We start from the raw sequence: 24315 nt of genomic DNA on the forward strand, positions 1-24315 counted from the left end.
ATTTTATCACATGTTTTTTTTATATTGGGATACTTGTTTACCCGAAAAATCGGATATAGTTGAATTTATAAGTAGTTCTAAGTATATGTGATATAGCTTGACATAAATCGTACGTAGAGGTGGAAACATTTAGATTCTTGGCTATAGAAACGAGATATAAATTACTGAACAAGAAGAGTGTGTATCCTGAGTCAAACAAGCTCAAGAGATTTATTCTTCAATAAATAGAAGTAGTCTTTTCTTACAATGTGTGAACCTGTCTTGCGCTTACAAGGATTCCCCCATTTATAATAGAGGGATCTTACTTTATTTATAATAAACAATATATAGTGGAGAACCTATGATGAATTGTCTCTTCCTCGATTCCTGCCAAGATTCTTTCCCCTAGTGCGGTTGCAACGGCTCTTGTCTGCAAGCTCGATACTGGCTCGAGCTCGGTATTGGGTCGAGCCCTCGGCCTTGGTTCGAGTTCGACATTCAGGGTGAGTGTCAATCAGTTTGTGCATCTCGGACAACCTTCACGTTGCCTTGCGGTTCGATTTGGTCATGGGCTTGATGATGATACCGAGTCGATTCCTCGATCGGTCTTGGAGCTCGAGGCTTGTTTGTACTATTCTCGGAACTCGTATCGAGCTCTCACTTCGATCGCTTACCATTCGAACTCGATCAAACGTACGGAGGCCGAAATCTATTTTGACCGTATACAGATAGTACCCTTGTTTCTCAGGAAGAATGTGGCGAGAAGCGATATGATTTTCGACGGCTCAATCGGATTATAAGCTGACGTTTTCACTGGGCTCGATCATGACATATGTGATAGCTGACCCGTCGATTTAGTCTTTCAAGGTATTTAATGCACGTCAGGCAGTGGTCAGCCACCGCTGATACTGAACCGCCACGGTATAAACCTATAAATAACCCTTTCATTTATCATTTACCACTTTTACATCTTCAATCTCCCAAATTCTCTTACTTTTTTCTGCCTCTATTTCGCCGCTTGTAGAGCCACCTTCATCAATGTTTGACACCGTCAACCTTTCATCTTCTTTTGCTTTTCTTTCTCTTACATCAATTGCACAAACTTCAAAAACCGTACCTCAGAAGAAGAAAGTTTCCTCTTCACGGTAGTCCGACGACAAGGCGCCGGTAGAGCCACCTCCCCATGAGTATGTTCCTGGCCCGTGTACTCTGAAGATCGATTTTAAGGTTGAAAATCCTTCGTCGGTTCCGGGTCGATGTGAGCATGTGTCGATGTATATGTGCTCGATAACAGAGGGCCATCTCGAGGCTGTGAGGAAAGACTGCAATTGGGTCCTGAGGTTGTGTTGCAAATTCCCTCTCCTGAAGAGAGCGCCATCACTCAAAAGATATCAGGTCTCCCTCGGTCAAATTCATCCTTCTCTATGGTGCATAGTAACCTTACTTCGCTTCTTCTCCAACAAGGTCGGGAGGCTGGATTTCACCCTAAATCACCTCATACGATTGTATCGGCCTCAAATCTTTCGAGGACTAATCAGGCTTCATCGTCGGGCATTGAAAGCTTTAATGTCGAGCATCGATGAGGACAAGGATCGGGTTTGGATGGGCCGTTATATTCGAGTGAGGACCCGTGACCTCATTCCGGAAGAGAAGATGGCGTTCCCTGAGGAATGGAATTTCAATCGTAAGTGGTTTTCATGAGGCGTTGCTTTTCGTATCTTTCTCTACTTCTATCTGATATCTTTCTCCAATATACAGTTGCCCCTTGGATGCCACAAGCGCTACCCGACCTCGAGGATTGGGTTCGAAAGTTAGCCTCGACTTCCTCTTATGCCGAACGCGCTTGGCGTGATTTGGCAAAAGGTAGATGGGAGGCCAAGAATCACGGTAAGGGTCACTTCTCATGTTCTTCGAAATGTTTTTTATGCTCCATTCGTTACCGATTTCCTTTCATGCAGGTGTAACCAAGGATGCCGTTTTGAGGCCTTCGAGTGGTGAGGAAGGAACCAAGTCTCCGGTCCCGGAACTGGGGAAATATAAGAAGCAAAAAGTTGTCTCTCGACCAGAGGACCCCAATCCCAAAACTCGAAGGGTGAGGAAGAAGGTAATCGCTCTTTCGACGGACTCGGTCCAACGACTGAGAGAAGAAGAAGAAGAAGAAGAAGAATAATAAGAAGAAGAAGAGGGTGCTTCGACTTTGGTGATCCGATCTGCAAAAGCTATCGAGGTCGCCAGACCTTCTGAGCTGATGACGGCTATACCGGTCGGGGTCGGTTCCGATACCCCGAGTCTCGATCAGAGCGTCCCGAGCGATTCGCTTGGGACAATGATAGTGGGTCATTTGCCTTTTCTTCTGACCTTTTCGGAGGAGGCGTTAAATGAAGCTCGAGAATTGATGACCCCCGATATGGGCGGAGGCTCTAGTGTAGGGGACCCTTTTCGGGATTGCTTTACTGGAGTCGATGATGCCTCCGATATTAGTGACGCTTCTCTCCTCCTAGAAGATGCCCAACATTTCATTTCTCGGGTAATGATCTTACTGTGCTTGGTTTCTTCGTTCTTTTCTAAACTTGACTTGTGTTTTTTCCCTACTGTGCAGATCATTAGCAGGTTTCGAGTCGACCTCAGCCAGTGTGAGGTCGAGCTTCAGAAGGTCTCGGGGGAGAGAGATGTTTTGCGGCTTCTTTGAAGCCAAAAGGACGAGGTTATAAAGGACCTCCAAGCAAATTTGGCTAAGGCTCGTGAAGAAGAGGCCAGACTAGATAAGCAGGCGAGCCTCGTTCTGTTGGAGTATGGGTTTTATCCAACTGTGGAAGCTAACCCTTCCTTATCTCAGCTGCAGCAAAAGGTTGAAAAGATCGGGTTGCTTCGGGAAGAAGTTGATCAAATGAAGGCCGAATGTGACCGGTGGAAGGAGACTATCGACCGCCTGGCTGCAGAAAAAGAAACCATCTTGGCCAAATTATTATCGGCCGATGTTCATCTTCGAAGCATCAAGAAAAAAGGTTTGACTCAGGCCAAGAGGATCGAGGAGCTTGAAACAAGGCTTGCTGAGGCCAAGGCGGAGGTTGAGTCGTCGAAAGTCATGGCAGACAAGTCCATTGCCGTGTATCGGGCCGATGCCGAGGCTACTCAAATGGAGGTAAGAGAGGCAGCGGATACTGCCGACACTCGAGCACATTGGGTTGCCGAATTTGCTAAGTGTCGGTCTCGGAGGGAGACCCTCGAAGAGATACACGCTTGAGGTTTCGACTTTGCTGAAGAGATAAAAAGGGCTAAAGAACTCGAAGCTGATACTGAATCCTTGGCTTCTGATGGCGATGATGATGATGGTAGCAAGAGCGGGTCCGAAGATGGGGGGAGCCCAGTAGAGAAGAGACCGCTCTCGATGATAACCCAGAAGCTTAGCCCTTAGCTTCTTCTATGTTGCATTTATTTATGTTAACTATCTTTGTATATCTATACAAATATCTTTTTTTTACTGACTTGCTTCGTGAAGATTTCATTCATGCCTTGCAGATGTTTTTATGAGGATTTAGGTGATTTCATCGATCTCGGCCTTCGTAGCCTTTATGGCCGAGTGAGTGTTCGCTCGAGCTCAAAATAAAAGTAGTCCACAGGCTTAGTGGTTGAGTGGGCGCTTGCCCGAACTCGAAAAATAAAAGTATCCCACAGGCTTAGTAGTCGAGTGAACGTTTCAAACTCGAAGTAATATAGTCCTTAGGTTTTAATAATTGAGTGAGTGATTGTTTCAAACTCGAACTCAGAATATCTTAGCCCGTAGGCCTTTATGACTGAGTGAGTGATTGCTCGAACTCGAAGTAAGATAGCCCTTAGGCTTTAATAATTGAGTGAGTGATTGTTTCGAACTCGAACTCAAAATATCTTAGCCCGTAGGCTTTTTATGATCGAGTGAGTGATTGCTTGAACTCGAAGTAAGATAGCCCTTAGGCTTTAAAAATTGAGTGAGTGAATGTTTCGAACTCGAACTCAAAATATCTTAGCCCGTAGGCCTTTATGACCGAGAGAGTGATTGCTCGAACTCGAAGTAAGATAGCCCTTAGGCTTTAATAATTGAGTGAGTGATTGTTTCGAACTCGAACTCAAAATATCTTAGCCCGTAGGCCTTTATGACCGAGTGAGTGATTGCTCGAACTTGAAGTAAGATAGCCCTTAGGCTTTAATAATTGAGTGAGTGATTGTTTCGAACTCGAACTCAAAATATCTTAACCCGTAGGCCTTTATGACCAAGTGAGTGATTGCTTGAACTCAAAGTAAGATAGCCCTTAGGCTTTAATAATTGAGTGGGTGATTATTTCGAACTCGAACTCAAAATATCTTAGCCCGTAAGCCTTTTATGATCGCTTGTATCAAAAATCCCTTTGATGGCGGTTGGCCTTTAAGCCTGTTTGAATCATGAAGCAGGAAAAACTTTTCAAAGTGTGAGATATCTGAAAAAGAAGTTCTCCTTTATAAGTCATTACACATATGTTTGTATCTTGTGCCAGAGTTCGAGCAAAACTACGTGGGCATGATTCGTTTTGATCATTTGGCCCTTACACTTTTCTCTATCGAGACCCTGTTCGACATGAATTTGACATAGAGCAACTTTCTTGTGCCGAACTTGATTTATTCGCGCTTGGTAGCCCCCCAGTATTCGAGGTTGATTATGAAGGAGCCTCAGATACTATTGATTAGTCCCCGAGTAGCACATAGTTGTTGTCTCGTTATAAACCTTGCCGGAAAACCCCATTTGGGATAAAAGCCGAACTTAAGGGAAAAAGAGTACAACGCGTGCTTTGAAACTAGAGGTCTTGATGTTTTTCGTCGAATTCCTCCAATGAGTTAGTGTTGAATATACGTATATAGACGATAGAGAAGAGAAAATCATACCTTAACAGTAATATTGTTTGAGAAGCGATATCTTCCAATCGTTTGGTAATTGTTTTCCATCCATTGCTCCAAGTTTATAAGACCATTTCCCGACTATATCGAGTACTTGATAGGGTCCTTCCCAATTTGGGCCGAGCTTCCCTTCATTAGGATCTCGAGTGTTGACGGTGACCTTCCTTAGGACCAAGTCCCCGGCTTTGAAATGGCGGAGGTTGGTTCTTCTGTTGTAGTACATTTCGATTCGTTGTTTTTGTGCAGCCATTCGAACCAGTATCGCTTCTCATTTTTCATCTAATAATTCGAGGCTAGTATTCATTGCCTCGTAGTTCGATTCTTCCGATGTATGTCATAACCTTGCACTTGGTTCCCCGACTTCGACCGAAATTAGAGCTTCAGAGCCATACACTAAGGAAAATGAGGTCGTTCCTGTACTGGATTTAGATGTTGTCCGATATGCCCAAAGGACTTCGGGCAAAATTTCTCTCCACTTTCCTTTAGCTTCGTTCAATCTTTTCTTTATGTTTTGGATGATGATCTTGTTCGTTGATTCAGCCTGCCCGTTCCCGCTAGGATGATATGGCGTAGATAGTATTCTTTTTATTTTATGGTCTTCGAGGAATTTTGTCACATTACCGCCGATAAAATGTCTACCATTGTCGCATGTTATTTCTGCTGGTATCCCAAATCGACACACGATGTGGTCCCGGATGAAATCTATAACCTCTTTCTCTCTCACTTTTTCGAACGCCTGTGCTTCAACCCATTTAGAGAAATAGTCAATCATAAACAAAATGAGTTTAGCTTTACCTGGGGCCGATGGTAGAGGGCCGACGATATCCATTCCCCATTTCATGAATGGCCATGGAGAAATGACCGAATGAAGCTGCTCTCCGAGTTGATGGATCATCGGTACAAACCTTTGACATTTATCACATTTTCGAATGAACTCCTTAGTGTCCTTCTCCATGCTATCCCAGTAGTACCCTGCTCTGATGATTTTGTGAATTAATGGTTCGGCGCCGGAGTGGTTTCCACAAGTGCCTTCATGGACCTCTCGTAAAACATAATCGGTGTCTCCTGGTCCCAAACATACCGCCAGTGGTCCGTCGAATGTCCTTCTGTATAATGTTCCATCTTCAACCAGCATGAATCGAGCAGCCTTGGTTCGTAGAACCCTCGATTCTTTAGGGTTCGATGGGAGTTTTCCGTTCTTTAAATATTCAATATACTTATTCCTCCAATCCCAGGTTAAGCTCGTGGAATTTATTTCGGCATGTCCATCCTCGATTACAGATCTCGAGAGTTGAACGACAGTCCCCGAGTTGATCTTATCTTCCTCGACCGACGACCCCAAATTTGCGAGTGCATCGGCCTCATAGTTTTGTTCTCGAGGCACATGTTGTAGGGTCCATTCTTTGAAACGGTGTAGAGTTACTTGTAATTTGTCCAAATACCTTTGCATCCTATCTTCTCGAACCTCAAAAATCTTATTTACTTGGTTCACCACTAGTAAAGAGTCACATTTGGCTGCAATGACTTCTGCTCCCAGGCTTTTAGCTAGCTCGAGACCTGCAATCATGGCCTTGTACTCGACCTCATTGTTAGTTAATCTAGTGGTTTTGATGGATTGTCTAATAATGCCACCTGTGGGAGGTTTCAGTACGATGTCAAGCCCGAACCCCTTCATATTTGAAGCACCATATGTGTAGAGGGTCCAAACCCCCGACGACGTACCTGATTTTAATAAGAGTTCCTTTTCAACTTCGGGTACGAGGGTTGGCGTGAAATCGGTCACGAAGTCTGCTAAAATTTGGTACTTGATGGTTGTACAGGGTTGATATTCGATATCGTACCCACTGAGTTTGATGGCCCATTTGGCTAATCGACCCGATAGTTCGGGCTTGTGTAAAATATTGCAAAGTGGGTAAGTGGTTAAAACGCATATGGGGTGACATTGAAAGTATGGTCTTAACTTTATAGAGGCACTTGTTAGTGCAAGTGCTAATTTCTCTAAGTGAGGGTATCTAGTCTCTGCTTCTCTTAAGGTCCGACTTACATAATAAACAGGAAACTGTGTACCTTGCTCTTCTCAAATTAGGATGCCACTTAGCGCGATTTCCGATACCGCCAAGTATAAGTACAACTTCTCATCTGTCCTCGGAGTGTGAAGTAGTGGTGGGCTCGATAGGTACCGCTTAAATTGTTCTAGTGTATGTTGGCATTCCGGGGTCCAGGCAAAATTGTTCTTCCTTTTGAGTAGAGAGAAGAATTTGTGGCTTCGATCTGATGACCTTGAAATGAATCGGCCTAAGGCAGCTATCCGCCCGGTCAGCCTTTGCACTGCTTTCACGCTATCCACGATGGTGATTTCTTCGATGGCCTTAATTTTGTCGGGGTTGATCTCGATTCCCCGATTCGATACCATGAGACCAAGGAACTTGCCAGATCCAACCCCGAAAGCACATTTCTCGGGGTTGAGCTTCATGTTGTATTTTTTTAAGATCTTGAACGTTTCCTGCAAATGAGTCAAATGGTCCTCTGCGCTCAGGGACTTAACTAGCATGTCATCAATGTAAACTTCCATCGACTTACCTATTTGTTCTTCGAACATTTTATTCACTAGGCGTTGGTAAGTAGCTCCCGCGTTTTTTAGTCCGAATGGCATTACATTACAGCAATAGGTTCTGTACTTGGTGATAAATGAAGTCTTTTCCTGGTTCTCCGAGTTCATTCTAATTTTATTGTACACGGAGTAGGCGTCGAGAAAATTAAGGATCTCGTGGCCGGCTGTAGAATCGATCATGCGATCGATGCTAGGCAGTGGAAAACAATCTTTGGGGCATGCTTTGTTTAGATCTTTATAATCTACGCACATTCTAAGTTTGTTTCCATTTTTAGGGACTACAACTACGTTGGCTAACCACTCGGGATATTTTACTTCCCGAATTGACCCTATTTTGAGAAGTTTAGTTACCTTATCCTTTACAAATGCGTGTTTTATCTCTGGATGAGGTCTTGTTTTTTGCTTCACCGGTTTGAACCTAGGGTCCAAGCTCAGCTGGTGTGTTGTTATCGACGGTGGGATCCGTGCCATGTCTAAATGGGACCAAGCAAAATAGTCTATGTTATCGATAAAAAATTGAATAAGTTTTTTCCTGAGTTCGGGGGTCAATCCCGTCCCCAGGTATACCTTTCTCTCGGGCAGATATTCGATTAATATAACCTGCTCCAGTTCTTCGATCGTAGATTTGGTGGCATCGGAGTCGTCGGGGATGATGAAAGCTCGAGGTGTCAGAAACTCTTCCTCGTCATCCTCTATTTCCTATTCCACCGGTTCGGTCGAGACTGGTGGCTGTGATTGCTATTTGGTTTCTCATCTATCTTTAGTGCTCGATCTTTCCAAGTCCGATAGCGTTGGTATCGGTGTTACCTCATCGACCGCAAATATTTCCTTCGCAGCATGTTGCTTCTCGTATACTATTTTCACGCCGTCCGACATAGGAAATTTCATTACTTGGTGGAGGGTCGAAGGCACTGCCTTCATATTGTGGATCCAAGGCCTTCCGAGTAGGGCATTGTACCTCATATCCCCTTCGATTACGTGGAATTTGGTATTTTGGATGGTTCCAGCTACATTCACTGGTAGAGTAATCTCCCCTTTAGTCGTTTCACTGGCCATATTGAAACAGTTTAAGACCCGAGCTGCGGGCATGACTTGATTCTGCAAACCGAGCTACTCCACTACCTAAGATCGGATGATATTCGCAGAGCTACCTGTATCCACTAAAACACGCTTAACTTGAGCTTTATTTAATAGGATAGAAATTACCAGAGCGTCATTGTGAGGTTGAGAGATGCCCTCGGCTTCTTCAATTCCGAATGACAAAGTGCCCTCGGATACATAACCTCGAGTTTGTTTTTCCCCTGTGGCCGGTATCTTGCCGTACTTGAGCATGGGTCCCTGTGGAGTATCAACCCCACCGATGATCATATGAATGATACGCAGAGGTTCCTCTTGTTTATTGTTTTTGCTGGTGTCCCTTTCTCTGAAGTGATTCTTGGCTCAGTCACTGAGGAACTCTCGAAGGTGGCCCTCATCGAATAAGCGAGCTACCTCTTCTCTTAATTGTCTGCAATCCGCGGTCTTGTGGCCATGCGTACCATGATACTTGCACATCGAATTCGAGTTCCTTTGGGAAGGGTCGGTTTGTATGGGTCTGGGCCACCTAGTATCTTTGATTCTTCCGATCGCCGATACAATGCCCTATGCGTCGACGCTGAAATTGTACTCCGATAGCCGAGGTGCCTCTATACGATCGACATATTTATCAAAGCCACTCTTGCTCATAAGCCCCTGAGAATTTTGTCCTCAATCACTCCTTAGATTGTTCCAAACGGCATTGCGCGTTGAACTGTTGTTCATTCGATCTGCGACGTACGGTTGATATCGGTCTCTGTTCGACCTTCGCTCTCTGTCAATATCCCTCTTGTTTTTAAAAGTTGTCCTGTTATGATGCAGGGATCCGGAAGGAGCTCCCAACTGGTTGTCTTCAACCCTGATTTTTGACTGATATCGGTTGTGTACATCCGCCTAAGTTATTGCTGGATACTCGATCAAATTTTACTTCAGCTGACGTGATGCTATTGAACTTTGCTCGTTCAACCCTTGGGTGAAAGCTTGGATGGCCCAGTCGTCTGTGACCGGTGGCAATTCTATGCATTCCATTTGAAATCGGGATACGAACTCTCTCAGCATTTCATTACTCCTTTGCTTTACTTTGAAGAGGTCCGATTTCCTTGTTGTAACCTTTATGGCACCAGCATGTGCCTTTACAAACGAATCCGCTAACATGGCAAAAGAATCGATGGAATTTAGTGGCAAATTATGATACCAAATCATCGCTCCCTTCGAGAGGGTCTCTCCGAATATTTTCAATAACACGGATTCGATCTCATCATCTTCCAAATCGTTACCCTTGATGGCATACATGTAAGAGGTGACGTGTTCGTTGGGATCGGTCGTACCGTTATATTTGGGAATTTTGTGCATACAGAATTTTTTGGGGATTGATTTTGGGGCTGCACTCGAGGGAAAAGTCTTTTGAATGAATTTATTTGAATCTAGCCCTTTTATCATTGGTGGAGCTCCCGGGATCTGATCGACCCTGAAATTATATGTTTCTACTTTTTTATCATTAGATTCGACTCATTTTGTGAGTTTCTCGAGCAATTTAGTAATTTTGGGAGTAGTACCCGATGCTTGCTCGTTTGACTTCACTATGGCTGGCTTCATTCCGTGGGTGATTTCTCGAAGCGGATCGGGCTCCAGCCTGCTTTGTACCTGAGTTTGGCTCTGTAACTAAGCTATCGCTATTTGCTGGGCTTGTAACATCTCGAAGATCATCCGTAAGTTGACTCCGATCTTCTCCACATTATGGGTGTCTCGAGCTACGGATCGAGTGCCGCCCTGTATGCTTTTTTCCAGTTAGGAATGTTGGTTCGCCTCAAGAGCCACTTGTGAATTAACATCCAGCGGTACTTCGACTCGAGCTTCAGTGACATCGTTAAGTGGCCTTCCGGCCCTGGGTATCAAGTTGTTGGTTTCATCCTGAAGGCCGACTTTGTGGTCGATAGGTAAAGCCATGAATCGAGGGTTTGCCATTGTTGATTCGGAGTTATAAACTGGTGCGTATTGCGGATTTGTATCAAACAACCACTGTTATCCTTAGCCCCACGGTGGGCGCCAAACTGTTTACCCGAAAAATCGAATATAATTGAATTTATAAGTAGTTCTAAGGATATGTGATATAGCTTGACATAAATCGTACGTAGAAGTGGAAAGTTTTAGATTCTTGGCTATGAAAACGGGATATAAATTATTGAACAAGAAGAGTGAATATGCTGAGTCAAACAAGTTCAAGAGATTTATTCTTCAATAAGAAAAGTAGTTTTTTCTTACAATGTGTGAACCTACCCTGTGCTTACAAGGATTTCCCCATTTATAGTAGAGGGATCTTACTTTATTTATAATAAAAAATATATAGTGGAGAACCCATGATGAATTGTCTCTTCCTCGATTCCCGCCAAGATTCTCTCCCCTAGTGCGGTTGCAACGACTCTTGTCTACGAGCTCGATACTGGCTCGAGCTCGGTATTGGGTCGAGCCCTCGGCCTTGGTTCGAGTTCGGCATTCGGGGTGAGTGTCAATCGGTCTGTGCGTCTCCGTCAACCTTCACGTTGCCTTGCGGTTCGATTTGGTCATGGGCTCGATAATCATACCGAGCCAATTCCTCGATCGGTCTTGGAGCTCGAAGCTTGTTTGTACTATCTTCGGAACTCGTCTCGAAGTCTCACTTCGGTCGCTTACCATTCGAACTCGATCAAACGTACGAAGGCCGAAATCTATTTTGACCGCATACATACATATAAAATAAAATTTGTTTGGTGCCTCTATATATATATATATATATATATATATATATATATATATATATATATATATATATAGCAATTTAGTAAAACATGAACTAGAAATGGAGATAGAGAGAAGGAAGAGATTTTCTTCTTCAATTGTGTGTAGTTTCCTATCTATTACAAGGCCTTTATATAGGCATGAAAAGTGAAGAAAAATATTTCATTGAATATGTTATTAAGCATAGAAATATGTCATTGAATATGTCATTAAGCATTTGAGAAGATCATGGAGGAAGAGTAGGCATCCACCATAATTTGATTTTTCTTATAACACTCCTCCTTGGATGTCCATAGATAATGTGCCTCGTTAAAACCTTATTAGGAAAAAACCATATGGCAAAAAAATTCTAGTGAAGGAAAAAGAGTACACATGTTTAGAAATACGCCTTTTAGTTGCTTCGTTAAAAACCTTGCAAGGAAAACCCAGTGGGACAAAACCTTGTAAGAAAAAAAGAGTACAACGCGTATTAATTCCCCCTGATGAGAGCATCAATTCACATCCTTGAGCCTTCACATCCCAATCTTGTACACTAGTTTCTTGAAGATTGACGTCGATAGAGATTTGGTGAACAAATTAGCCATATTATCACTTGAACGGATCTGTTGCACATTGATATCACCATTCTTTTGAAGATCATGTGTGAAAAATAACTTTGGTGAAATGTGCTTTGTCATATCCCCTTTTATAAATCCTCCCTTCAACTGGGCTATGCATGCTGTATTGTCTTCATACAAAATTATGGGTAGTTTGTCACACTTCAAACCACATTTGTCTCGAATAAGGTGTATTATAGACCTCAACCATACACATTCTCGACTTGCTTCATGAATAGAAATTATCTCAGCATGATTAGATGAAGTAGCCACGATTGAATGCTTAGTCGATCACCAAGATATGGCAGTGCCTCCATATGTAAACACATAGCCTGTTTGAGATCGAACCTTTTGTGAGTCATATAAATACCCAGCATCGGCATAACCAACAAGATCAGGACTGCAATCATTGCCATAAAATAATCCCATATCGGTAGTCCCTTTTAGATACCGCAATATGTGTTTGATTCCATTCCAATGTCTCCTTGTAGGAGCAGAGCTATATCTTGTTAAGACATTAACTGAAAAAGTTATCTCAGACCTTGTAATGTAAGAAAGATACATTAGTGCACCAATTGCACTAAGATATGGTACGTCAGGACCAAGAAGCTCTTCATTATTTTCATGAGGTCAGAATGGATATGCTTTATCCATATAAAATGCTTTAAAATTATTTTAGTATATGTTGATTGATGGATAAAAATTTCATCTTTCATATACTCAATTTGTAGACCAAGACAAAATTTTGTCTTTCCAAGATCTTTCATTTCAAAGTCTTTCTTTAAATAGTCTACTACTTTAGGAAGCTATACTTCTTTAGGAAGCTCCCTAGGAGTTCCAATGATATTTAAATCATCAACATACATGGTGATTATAACAAATTTAGATCCAGATCTTTTTATAAAGACACAAGGACAAATTGAATAATTCTTGTACCCTTCTTTCAACAGGTACTCACTCAGGTGATTATACCACATGCGCACTGATTATTTCAATCCGTATAAGGATTTTTGAAGCTTTATTTAATAAATTTCTTGGAAATCTTAATATGCTTCAGAACAATTTAAATCCTTCAATGATTTCCATTATACGCATATCACGTTTTTCTTGTATTGCCAGATTAAAACCTGAAATGGCGACATCCACCATAAGAGAACATGTCTCTATATAATCAATGCCAGGATATTTACAAATCTTCTTGTGACACAAGTCATCTTTATGTCTATCGACTTGACCTTTTTTCCGCACAAGAACACATTTATACCTCCACTGGCTTTATACTTTCAGGTGTTGGGACTATCCGTCCAACTTCATATTTTTCAGGTGAAATCAATTTTTATTGCGTATTTTTCATTTGGCCAATCATTTATCTTTCCAAATTTCATGACAGATTTGAGCTCAAGATCCTAGTCAATATTAATAATATTGAGCGCTACATTATATTAATAATATCATCGATGATCATTTTATATCGGTTCTACTATTACCCAATAAAGATATAACTTATTGAGATCTCTTTATCTTATTATTTTCAGGTACCTGAGCCTCTCCCATGAGGTCTTATGAAGTGTTATGTCGTGGTGCTTTTCTAGAGCACTTGCCTTCTTATTATGACCATCTTGAACATTTGCTCCTCTCCTTCTTCAAGGAGTTATATCTTTGGAACCGATTAGTCTATTATGCTTTATGCATGCCATGGACTCTATTCATTATGAACTTTATTTTATTTGGAGTATTAGCAGTTGAATATGACATTTAGTTTTGGGTCAGCAAATACGCCTAGCAATATTTTGCAAATGAATTATCACTTGAACTTCAAGTTCACATTTTCTCGTATGAGGATCTCGATGTACTCATAATAATTCATTACATGCATTACTTTTTTAGCTTCCCATTTTCTCCCCCTATTGTTGAGATCACCAACACATATCCCTAGCCTTATTTGGGGATCTATCTTTGTGCATTGTGGTGGAATAATTTAATCATATAGCACATTCATATTTCTAGATGGAAATTATTTGGTTCCTGACCCTGAACCGATTGTGATAGGGAGAACTTATCATAACTTGGCTATGCGTACAAGTGTTGTTGTATATTAAATAATACATCATATACCAAATTTTATTTTGGCAATTTTGTTCTCATAACCAATGGTTTAGATATAATTGGAGGCATACAATTTCTGCTAAACCAACTTGGATTTAAACCAGTATTATCAAGATAAATCATCATAATTTATATTCTGGAACTGTGCTCTAATAATTTGAGCAATCAATCTTGCAAAAGCCAAACTATAAGTTGATAACAAATACACATGTGACCATATAATAGATGCATCTATTAAAATCATATAATAGTAAACGGTCCACATGGAAGGTGACTGGGCCCATATATTTATCACCTTTTATTCGTTCCAGAAATCAAAGGATTTAATCTCAACCTTAACTGGTATATCGTGAGAATAAGCAGCACAAGAGAATTCTTGAAGAATCTTATATTTCTTCAATATATGCCAATATAATTCTCAATTAATTTTTTCGCATCATAATTGAATCGAGATGGTCAACCGGTCATGCCAACTAATATTTATTTCAGTAAACCTCTAGTTTACTTGTGGCTTATGATTGCATCATCATGCTTATACTTGTGTAGTACAAATAGAAGAAAAGTCAGGTAACCTTTCATATTTACCCGGTATGATTATAGTAATATAAAGATATTCAATCTTCTTTTCATTTATAGTCTCAATATTCCAACCACTTTGGCTAATATATTTGTAAATCAAAATATTTCTTTTGATACTTACTACAATATTAATGTCATGAACAATTTTATTCATCCGGGTAGTAACAAATTAGTTCTTTCAGAACTCTTAACTGCTTTTGAACTACAAGATCTTTAGTCACACCATCCATATAATGAATGTCTCCTTCACAAAGAGAATCATATCATAATAATTGTCATGTTCAAAATCATCACAAGCAAAATAATTTCTTGCTTTAATTTTGCTTTTAATATCTTTCATAAGGCATGACAAAATATTATTTGGCGTATCACATGTATGTGACCAATGATATATTCATGTAACTACACAATAATATTCATTATCTTTCTTTTTCTCAAACCTCCCTTAGAGATGAGTTGTAGTATTTATCCAACTATGCACAAGTACATTATTATGCATAATCTTTATCATATATATATTTTCATATTCGCTTTCAGGAATGAGTATGCAATCTCAATGTTTATCACAAGTCACATTCTCTTCAAAGAATTTCTCCCTTTTTATAATTACCATATTGATAACTATTATTATTTTGGCCTTTCACATGCCCGCATTCATTGGTCAACCACTTGTCTTTATTTAGACTTATCATGCACTGCTATCACATTCACTTCAAGAATGGAGCAAGTCAAGTGGGACAAGCTTCATGCTTTTTCATGAAAATTATATTATTTTTTCTTTAGTTATTATTATTATTATTATTATTATTATTATTATTATTATCAATATGGTGCATTAGGACTCAAACCCAATGCATTACCCATATAAAGGCATGCTAGGCCATAATGCGTTGATAGATAATGCGTTGGCATAACATGATGTATTTCATTAGGATATATGCCAATTTTGCTTTCAATGAAATACATCATGTTATGGTAAAAATATTATTAAAATTACCTTAATAATTATCTATCATAGTATGTAAAAGGTCAGAACATATATATACGTTGGAATATTATCTTTGTCCTATAAGAGATGTAGCAAATAAAGACATACCTTTCCAATTTTTTATTTCACTGGATACAATTGAAAAAAATATTTTTACTAAACACTGCACATAAAGTTAATGCAAAGATATGAAAGTATGAACGGGTTTAGATGGATGTAAAACTTATCTTTGTATTATCATCCAAGACATTTTTCATTGTACTTGATCTCATTACCTGCTTATAATTTACATAGTCTTGACGTAGAAGATCATGAAATGAGCAATTCGTGCTGATAACGTGTTATAAAATAAAAGCAACTTAGTAAAACATGAACAAGACATGTTGTTATGAAATAAAAGCAATTTAATAAAACATGAACAATAAATGGAGATAGAAAGAAGGAAGAGATTTTCTTCTTCAATTGCGTGTATTTTCCTATCTATTACAAGGCCTTTATATAGACATGAAAAGTGAAGAAAAATATGTCATTGAATATGTCATTAAGCATAGAAATATGTCATTGAATATGTCATTAAGCATTTGAGAAGATCATGAAGGAAGAGTAGACATACACCATAATTTGATTTTTCTTATAACAATATATTATATTTTGAATACATTTGACACAACCCAAAAGTATAACTAAGTTTTCAAAAACTTTGTGAGGTCATTGGTTCAATTTTAACTGGCCATAGTCTCTTTTAATTTTTTAACTTTTTCTTTTTTGAACCCCTTAAGCGAAAATCTTGTTTCCATCAGTGAGTAGATGTTGATATGATAGGATATATATATATGGAGCCTGGTATAGACCTGCTTTCTTTGTAAGATGGTAATATAACTGTTTCAATCACCAGCAGATTGTGTAATTTAGCATTTGTTGTCGAGGAACCAACAAAAATCGTTTGTTTTTTTTCTCTCCCTCTTGTCATTAGTGGGATATATTATTTAACGGCTAATGAAGTATGGTACGTAACTATTTTCAGTTTTTGACAGGAAGCAACATTTCAGATTACATATTAGTTAAGACTAACAACCAAAAAACCGCACCAAATCGAAAAGTCAAATCAAACCGATTAAAAAATCCCGACTTGGTTTGTTTTGATTTGGTTTGGTATTGAGTAAAAAAACTCGAACCAACCCGACATATAAATATATAATTTTTATATATACTTTTAAAATTTTATATAGAATTTTCTTTAAAAAATATCCAGAAATATTTGGGATTCTCTTGCGGGATATAAATTTTAATAAATTATGAAGTGCTCCATATTTATTGACCTTAAATAATGGGTTGTATGACCACTTTCTTATCAAGTGTTACAGAAATGCGTCTATCTCTTTGTTCTTCCATATTCATATCATATGTTAAGATCTATTAAACTCTTATATTTTTTTCGAATGTGAAGTGATTATTAATATATATGTATCATATTGACTTTTATGTTTAATTACTAAATTCGATTAACCTGAAAGTGTACATCAACGAAAACTTATTGTCAGACGACTAAAAAAATAAATATTATGTGTTACTAATAGAATTCTCCCATAAGAATATTTTAATCGATAATATGTTTGTTATTTTTTTATATTTTTACTAAATATATATTTACTTATCAAATATTTAATAAAGTAAGATTGAAATAATATTTAAGTAATAAAAAACCCGAAAACTCGAAAACCCGAAAAACCCGACAAAACCGAACCAATCCAAACTGATATAGTTTGTTTGATTTGATTTTCATAAAAATCGAACCAACTCGATCCATATACACCCCTAGACAGGACATGATTAAGAACATGACAATCAACGACCCAAGTATTTGTTTTTCCTTTCGACACTGAATATTTTGTCGAGGTTTCTTCATAAATATGCTACTGTGCATAGTGTATTATATTATGAAAAGGACTCAACATCACCTAGGAATGGATACGAGTTATGGAATCTGTTATCGAATTTGATGACTCTTACTGTTCCGGAACCTCTGACTATTGGGAGAACGAGTATTCAAAGAATAAATGTGCACAATCGGAGAATCAATCAACTGCCTCCGGGGATTGTGGACATCGGGCATAATGCTGATATGCAGTTATTATTAAGGATTTCGCTGCCCACTACCTAATTTCAGACGTGCTGGCCCAAACTAATTTTTTATCCCCTCCTAATTATATAGTCGACCCAAAAACAGAAAAGTAAGAGATGATCTTATATACGGTCAAAATTGGGTTTGCCCTTCAAGATTGGAACATGATGGATCAAGGTTCGTCATTGTAATATCGAGCCATGATGCGAAGTTTGGTTGTCGAGCTCGAGCCCCAGAAACCAATCTAGATCGAGATCGGCCAAGATCAAAATCGAGGCAAGAAACAAAAAAGTCGTTATAGCCGCAATTAGGGGGAGAATCTCGGCAGAAATCAAGGCTGAATCAAGAAAAAACTAATTAATTAATCTATCGTGTGATCCTCACTATGTATTTTTAATTATATCCAAAATGGGATTCCCCCACTATATTAAGAGTTGTTATCATTTGTAGAAGGGACAGATTCATTTTGAAATACATAGAAAAGAGAGCAAATATTAACCTTTTTTGGCTTTTGATATTTAGTCATACTGTTTCTTCTACCAATCATTCTTCACTCAATTTGAAGGTGATAAAACTTGAAGGCTTAGGCTAACTAGTTCATTCGGTTTGCATTCATTTCTTTTATAACTAATTTCGATATTCATTTACATATCTTTTCCAATTTGTATCAAGTTATATCACGTATCCTTAGAACTACGTATAAATTCAACTCTATCCGTTTTTCGGGTAAACAGTTTGGCCCCACCGTGGGGCTAAGGATAATAGTGGTTATTTGATACAAATCTCTTTAAAACACACACTGCTTTACACTTGCTCTTGGAAGTGTCTTTGATTTCAGGCTGAAAATGACGAACTCTCAGTTAATGACCCTACCTATCGACAACGAATCTGGCCATCAAGATAAGAATAACAACGTGACGCCCGGGGATGAAAGGCCACCCATTGACCCTATTGGGACTCGGGCCGTGGATCCAATTGACGTTAATTCGCATGTGGCCATCAAAGCGAACCAACATTCTGCCCCGAAAACAACATTCATAGTGGAACTCGATCTGCAGTTCGAAATACCCAAAATATTGGAAAGGACGGGATCAGCCTGCGTATGATTTTTGAAATATTGTAAGCTCAACAGGTAGCGATAGCTCAATTGCAGAGCCAAACCCAGGCACCGAGCAGGCCTGAGCCCGATCCACCCCAAGAAGTCACCCACAGAATGGGGCCAGCTGTAGTAAGGTCAAATGAACAAGAATCGGGGACTAACCTCGAAATTATAAAGATGATCTAGGAACTGACAAAACATATAGAGTCAGGAGAAAAGAGGATTGAAGCAAACGACAAAAAAGTAGAAACTTATAACTTTAGGGTTGATCAGATCCCGGGGGCACCAGCAATATTGAAGGGTTTGGATTCCAAAAGGTTCATACAAAAGCCTTTCCCCCTGAGCGCAGCTCCCAAACCGATCCCCAAGAAGTTCCGCATGCCCGAGATTCTTAAATATAATAGAACGACTGACCCCAACGAACGTGTCACCTCTTACACATGTGCCATTAAAGGGAATGATCTAGAGGACGACGAGATCGAATCCGTATTATTAAAGAAATTCGGGGAAACTTTATCAAAGGGAGCAATGATATGGTATCATAATTTACCACTTAACTCTATCGATTCTTTTGCCATGCTTGCAGATTCTTTTGTAAAAGCACACGCCGGAGCTATAAAGGTCAGGACCAGGAAGTCAGACCTTTTCAAGGTAAGGCAAAAAGATAACGAGATGCTAAGAGAGTTTGTATCTCATTTCCAAATGGAACGAATGGATCTACCACCGGTCACGGACGATTGGGCCGTTCAAGCTTTCACCCAAGGACTAAATGAACAAAGCTCAATGGCTTCACAGCAGTTGAAGCAAAACTTGATTGAGTACTCAGCTGTTACCTAGGCTGATGTATATAATCGATATCAATCGAAGATTAGAGTCAAAGATGACCTGTTGGGGGCCCCTTTTGGGTCCGTTATTAAAAGGAGCATCAACCGAGAATCGAGGTCGAACAGGGACCAATACCGGCCGTATAATGGAGATTGTAGGGGCAGCGAACCAGGACGCAACTCCGTACGAGGTGAAAGGAGAAGTGATCGAGGCCAAGGGTCTCGAGGGCTGATGAACAAGAATGGTTTCGACAGGCATACCAGACCTAAGGAAGCACCGCGATTTTCAGAGTATAACTTCAACATTAATGCATCCGCCATCGTATCGGCTATCGAACACATCAAAGATACTAAATGGCCTCGACCTCTACAGACCGATCCAGCCCAGAGAAATCCCAATCAAATGTGCAAGTATCAAGGTACCCATGGCCACAGAACGGAAGATTGCAGGCAGTTGAGAGAAGAGGTAGCCCGGTTATTCAATGAAGGGCACCTTCGAGAGTTTTTAAGTGACTGGGCCAAGAATCATTTCAAAAACAGATAATTCAATAGACAAAATGAACAAGAAGAGCCATAACACATTATCAACATGATCATCGTAGAGATCAATGACCCACAGGGGCCAGTGCTTAAACGCAATAAGATGTCGATTGTAAGAGAGAAACGATCTCGAGCTCAGGATTACATACCAAAATGAACCTTGTCCTTTAATGACGAAGACGCAGAAGGAATCATGCATCCCCATAACAACGCACTGGTAATATCTGTACTTATGAATAAAACTCAAGTTAAGCGTGTGTTAATTGATCCAGGTAGTTCGGCCAACATCATTCGATCGAGGGTCGTAGAGCAACTCGATCTACAGGACCAGGTCGTGCCCGCAACCCTGGTACTAAACGGATTCAACATGGCATGTGAAACTACTAAGGGCAAGATAATTCTGCCAATAAACATGGCCGGGACCATCCAAGAAATGAAGTTCCACGTGATCGAGGGCGACATGAGGTATAACGCCCTGTTCAGGAGGCCGTGGATCCATAACATGAGAGCAGTACCCTCGACCATTCACGAGGTTCTAAAATTCCCAACACCAGAGGGAATCAAAACAATCTACGGGGAGCAACCATCCGCAAAGGAAATGTTTGCCGTTGATGAAGTGATTCCGATATCATCACTCTCATCGATAAAGGGATCAAATTCGAAGGAAGAACGAGATACCAAATAGCAATCACAAACGTCAGCCTCGACCCAACTAGAGAAGCAGAAGACTGATGAAGATGATGATTATGGGATCCCTCGATCCTTCGTGGTCCTCGATGATTCTGACGCTACCAAATCAACTGTCGAAGAACTGGAGCAAATCACACTAATCGAACATCTTCCCGAACGAAAGGTATACCTGGGCACGGGGTTAAGTCCCGAACTCAGAAAAAAGCTTATTCAATTTCTTATAGCTAACATGGACTGTTTCACTTGGTCCCATCTTGACATAATAGGAATCCCACTGGAAATCACCACTCATAGACTAAGCTTGGATGCAAAATTCAATCTGGTGAAGCAAAAAAGAAGGCCCCAGTCCGAGGTCAAACATACCTTCATCAAGTACGAGGTAATCAAACTTCTCAAAATAGGATCCATTCGAGAAGTAAAGTACCCTGAATTGTTAGCAAACATGGTGGTGGTCCCTAAGAAGAGAAACAAACTTAGAATGTGTGTAGATTATAAAGACCTGAATAAAGCATGCCCCAAGGATTCTTTTCCTTTGCCCAATATCGATCGTATGATCGATGCCACGGCTGACCACGAGACTCTCAGTTTTCTCGATGCCTACTCCGGGAATAACCAGATACAGATGAACCCGGAGGATCGGGAAAATATCTCGTTTATTACTAAGTACGATACCTATTGTTATAACGTAATGCCATTCGGTCTAAAAAATGCTGATGCAACTTATCAATGCCTAGTAAACCGAATGTTCAAAGACAAATAGGAAAATCAATGGAAGTTTATATTGATGACATTTTAGTCAAGTCCCTATGAGTAGAGGACCATTTAAAGCATTTGCAGGAGGCTTTCGATATACTGAGGGAGTACAATATGAAGCTCAACCCCGAAAAATGTGCATTCGGGGTTGGCTCGGGCAAGTTTCTTGGTTTTATGGTGTCCAATCGGGGAATCGAGATCAACCCCGATAAAATCAAAGCTATCGAGGATGTCACGGAAGTGGATAATGTAAAAGTCGCACAGAGGCTGACGGGACGGATAGCCGCCCTAGGACGATTCATTTCGAGACCCTCAGATAGGAGCCACCAATGTTTCTCGCTGCTTAAGAAGAAGAGCAATTTTGCATGGACCCTGGAATGCCAGCAGGCCTTGGAGGAACTAAACCGGTATTTATCGAGCCCACCGCTACTTCACACCTTGAAAGTGGACGAACGTCTTTAGCTGTGCTTGGCAGTCTCAGAGATTCCACACTTAGAAAAATTAGCACTTGCTTTAATAAGCACCTCTAGGAAACTAAAACCATACTTTCAATGTCATACAATATGTATTGTAACAACTTATCCTCTTCGAAACATTTTTCACGAACCTAAGCTTTCGGTTCGATTGGCCAAATGGGTCGTAGAAATCAGTGGGTACGATATTGAGTATCGACCCCGAACCGCCATCAAGTCTCAAATCTTGGCGGACTTCGTGGCTGACTTTACGCCGGCCTTCATACCCGAGATTGAAAAAGAACTACTAATAAAATCGGGTACATCTTCGGGAGACTGGACCCTCTTTACAGATGGTGCTTCGAACGCGAAGGGGTCCGGACTAGGCATCGTACTAAAATCATGCACAGGTAATGTAGTTAGACAGTCTATCAGAACTACAAAATTAACTAACAATGAGGCCGAGTATGAGGTTATGATTGTAGGTCTCGAACTAGCTAGAAGCTTGGGAGTGGAGATCATAGAGGCTAAGTGTGATTCCCTCCTCGTGGTAAACCAAGTTAACGGGACTTTTGAATTCCGAGAAGACCGAATGCAGAAGTACTTGGATAAACTACAGGTGAATCTACATCGACTTAAGGAATGGACCTTGCGACATGTACCTCGAGAACAGAACAGCGAGGCCGATGCTCTTGCAAACTTAGGTTCATCGGTCGAAGACGACGAACTCAACTCGGGGACTGTCGTACAACTCGTGAGATTGGTAATCAAAGAAGGTCACGCCGAGATAAACTTCACAAGTTTAACCTGGATTGGAGAAACAAATACGTAGAGTACTTAAAGAACGGGAAGCTTCCATCAGATCCAAAGGAGTCGAGAGCTCTGCGCACAAAGGCAGCACGGTTCACTTTGTCCGAAGACGGAACACTGTTTAGAAGGACGTTCGATGGACCATTGGCAATATGTTTGGGACCGGGAGATACCGACTATATCCTACGGGAAATTCACGAGGGCACTTGTAGAAATCATTCCGGTGCCGATTCGCTGGTCTACAAAGTAATCAGAGTAGGGTATTATTGGACTGATATGGTCAAGGATGCAAAGGAGTTCGTTCGAAAATGCGACAAATGCCAAAGTCATGCGCATATGATTCATCAACCCGGGGAACTACTCCATTCGGTCCTATCCCCATGGTCCTTCATGAAATGGGGAATGAACGTCATTATCCCTCTCCCATCGGCCCCAGGTAAGGTTCAGTTTATTTTGTTTATGACTGATTATTTCTCTAAATGGGTTGAAGCACAAGCTTTCCAGAAAGTCAGAGAAAAAGAAGTCATAGACTTCATTTGGGAACACATCATATGTCGATTCGGGATGCCCTCCGAGATTGTATGTGATAATAGAAAACAATTCATCAGCGACAAAGTAACTAAATTTCTCGAGGATCACAAGATCAAAAGGATCCTATCAACACCTTATCATCCCAGCGGGAATAGACAAGCTGAATCGACCAACAAAACCATCATCCAAAATCTTAAGAAGAGATTGATCGACGCTAAAGGAAAATGGAAAGAAATACTACCCGAGGTCCTATGGGCATACCACACAACATCGAAATCCAGTACCGGAGCAACACCGTTCTTGTTGGTTTATGGCGCCAAAGCTCTAATCTCGTTCGAGGTCGAAGAACCTAGCATAAGGTTTCGATATGCATCAAAGGATTCAAATAACGAGACCATGAATACGAGCTTAGAATTATTGGAGGAAATAGGCGAAGCTGCTCTCGTCCGATTGGCCGCCCAAAAACAGCAGATCGAAAGGTACTACAATCGAAGAACCAATCTTCGACATTTTAACATCAGGGATTTGGTGCTAAGAAAAGTCACCCTCAACACCCGAAATCCGAATGAAGGGAAACTGGGTCCGAACTGGGAAGGACCGTATCAGGTTCTCGAAATCATCGGAAAAGGATCCTACAAGTTCGGCATGATAAACGGCAAACAACTACCGAGCAATTGGAACGTATCGCACCTAAAACGATACTACTGCTAAGGTACGGCCCCTCCCATTTTTATTTATATTTCAAAACTAACCCTTGCAGGTGTTCGACCAGAAACAACGATGGATTCTCCAACACGAAGCCTTTAGGTCTGAAAGCACATGTTGCACTCTTTTTCCCTTAGACCGGTTTTATTCCAAATGGGTTTTTAGGCGAGGTTTTT

The sequence above is a fragment of the Nicotiana tomentosiformis genome, chromosome 2 (genome assembly GCF_000390325.3).
Source record: "Nicotiana tomentosiformis chromosome 2, ASM39032v3, whole genome shotgun sequence".
In the NCBI taxonomy this organism is placed as follows: domain Eukaryota; kingdom Viridiplantae; phylum Streptophyta; class Magnoliopsida; order Solanales; family Solanaceae; genus Nicotiana; species Nicotiana tomentosiformis.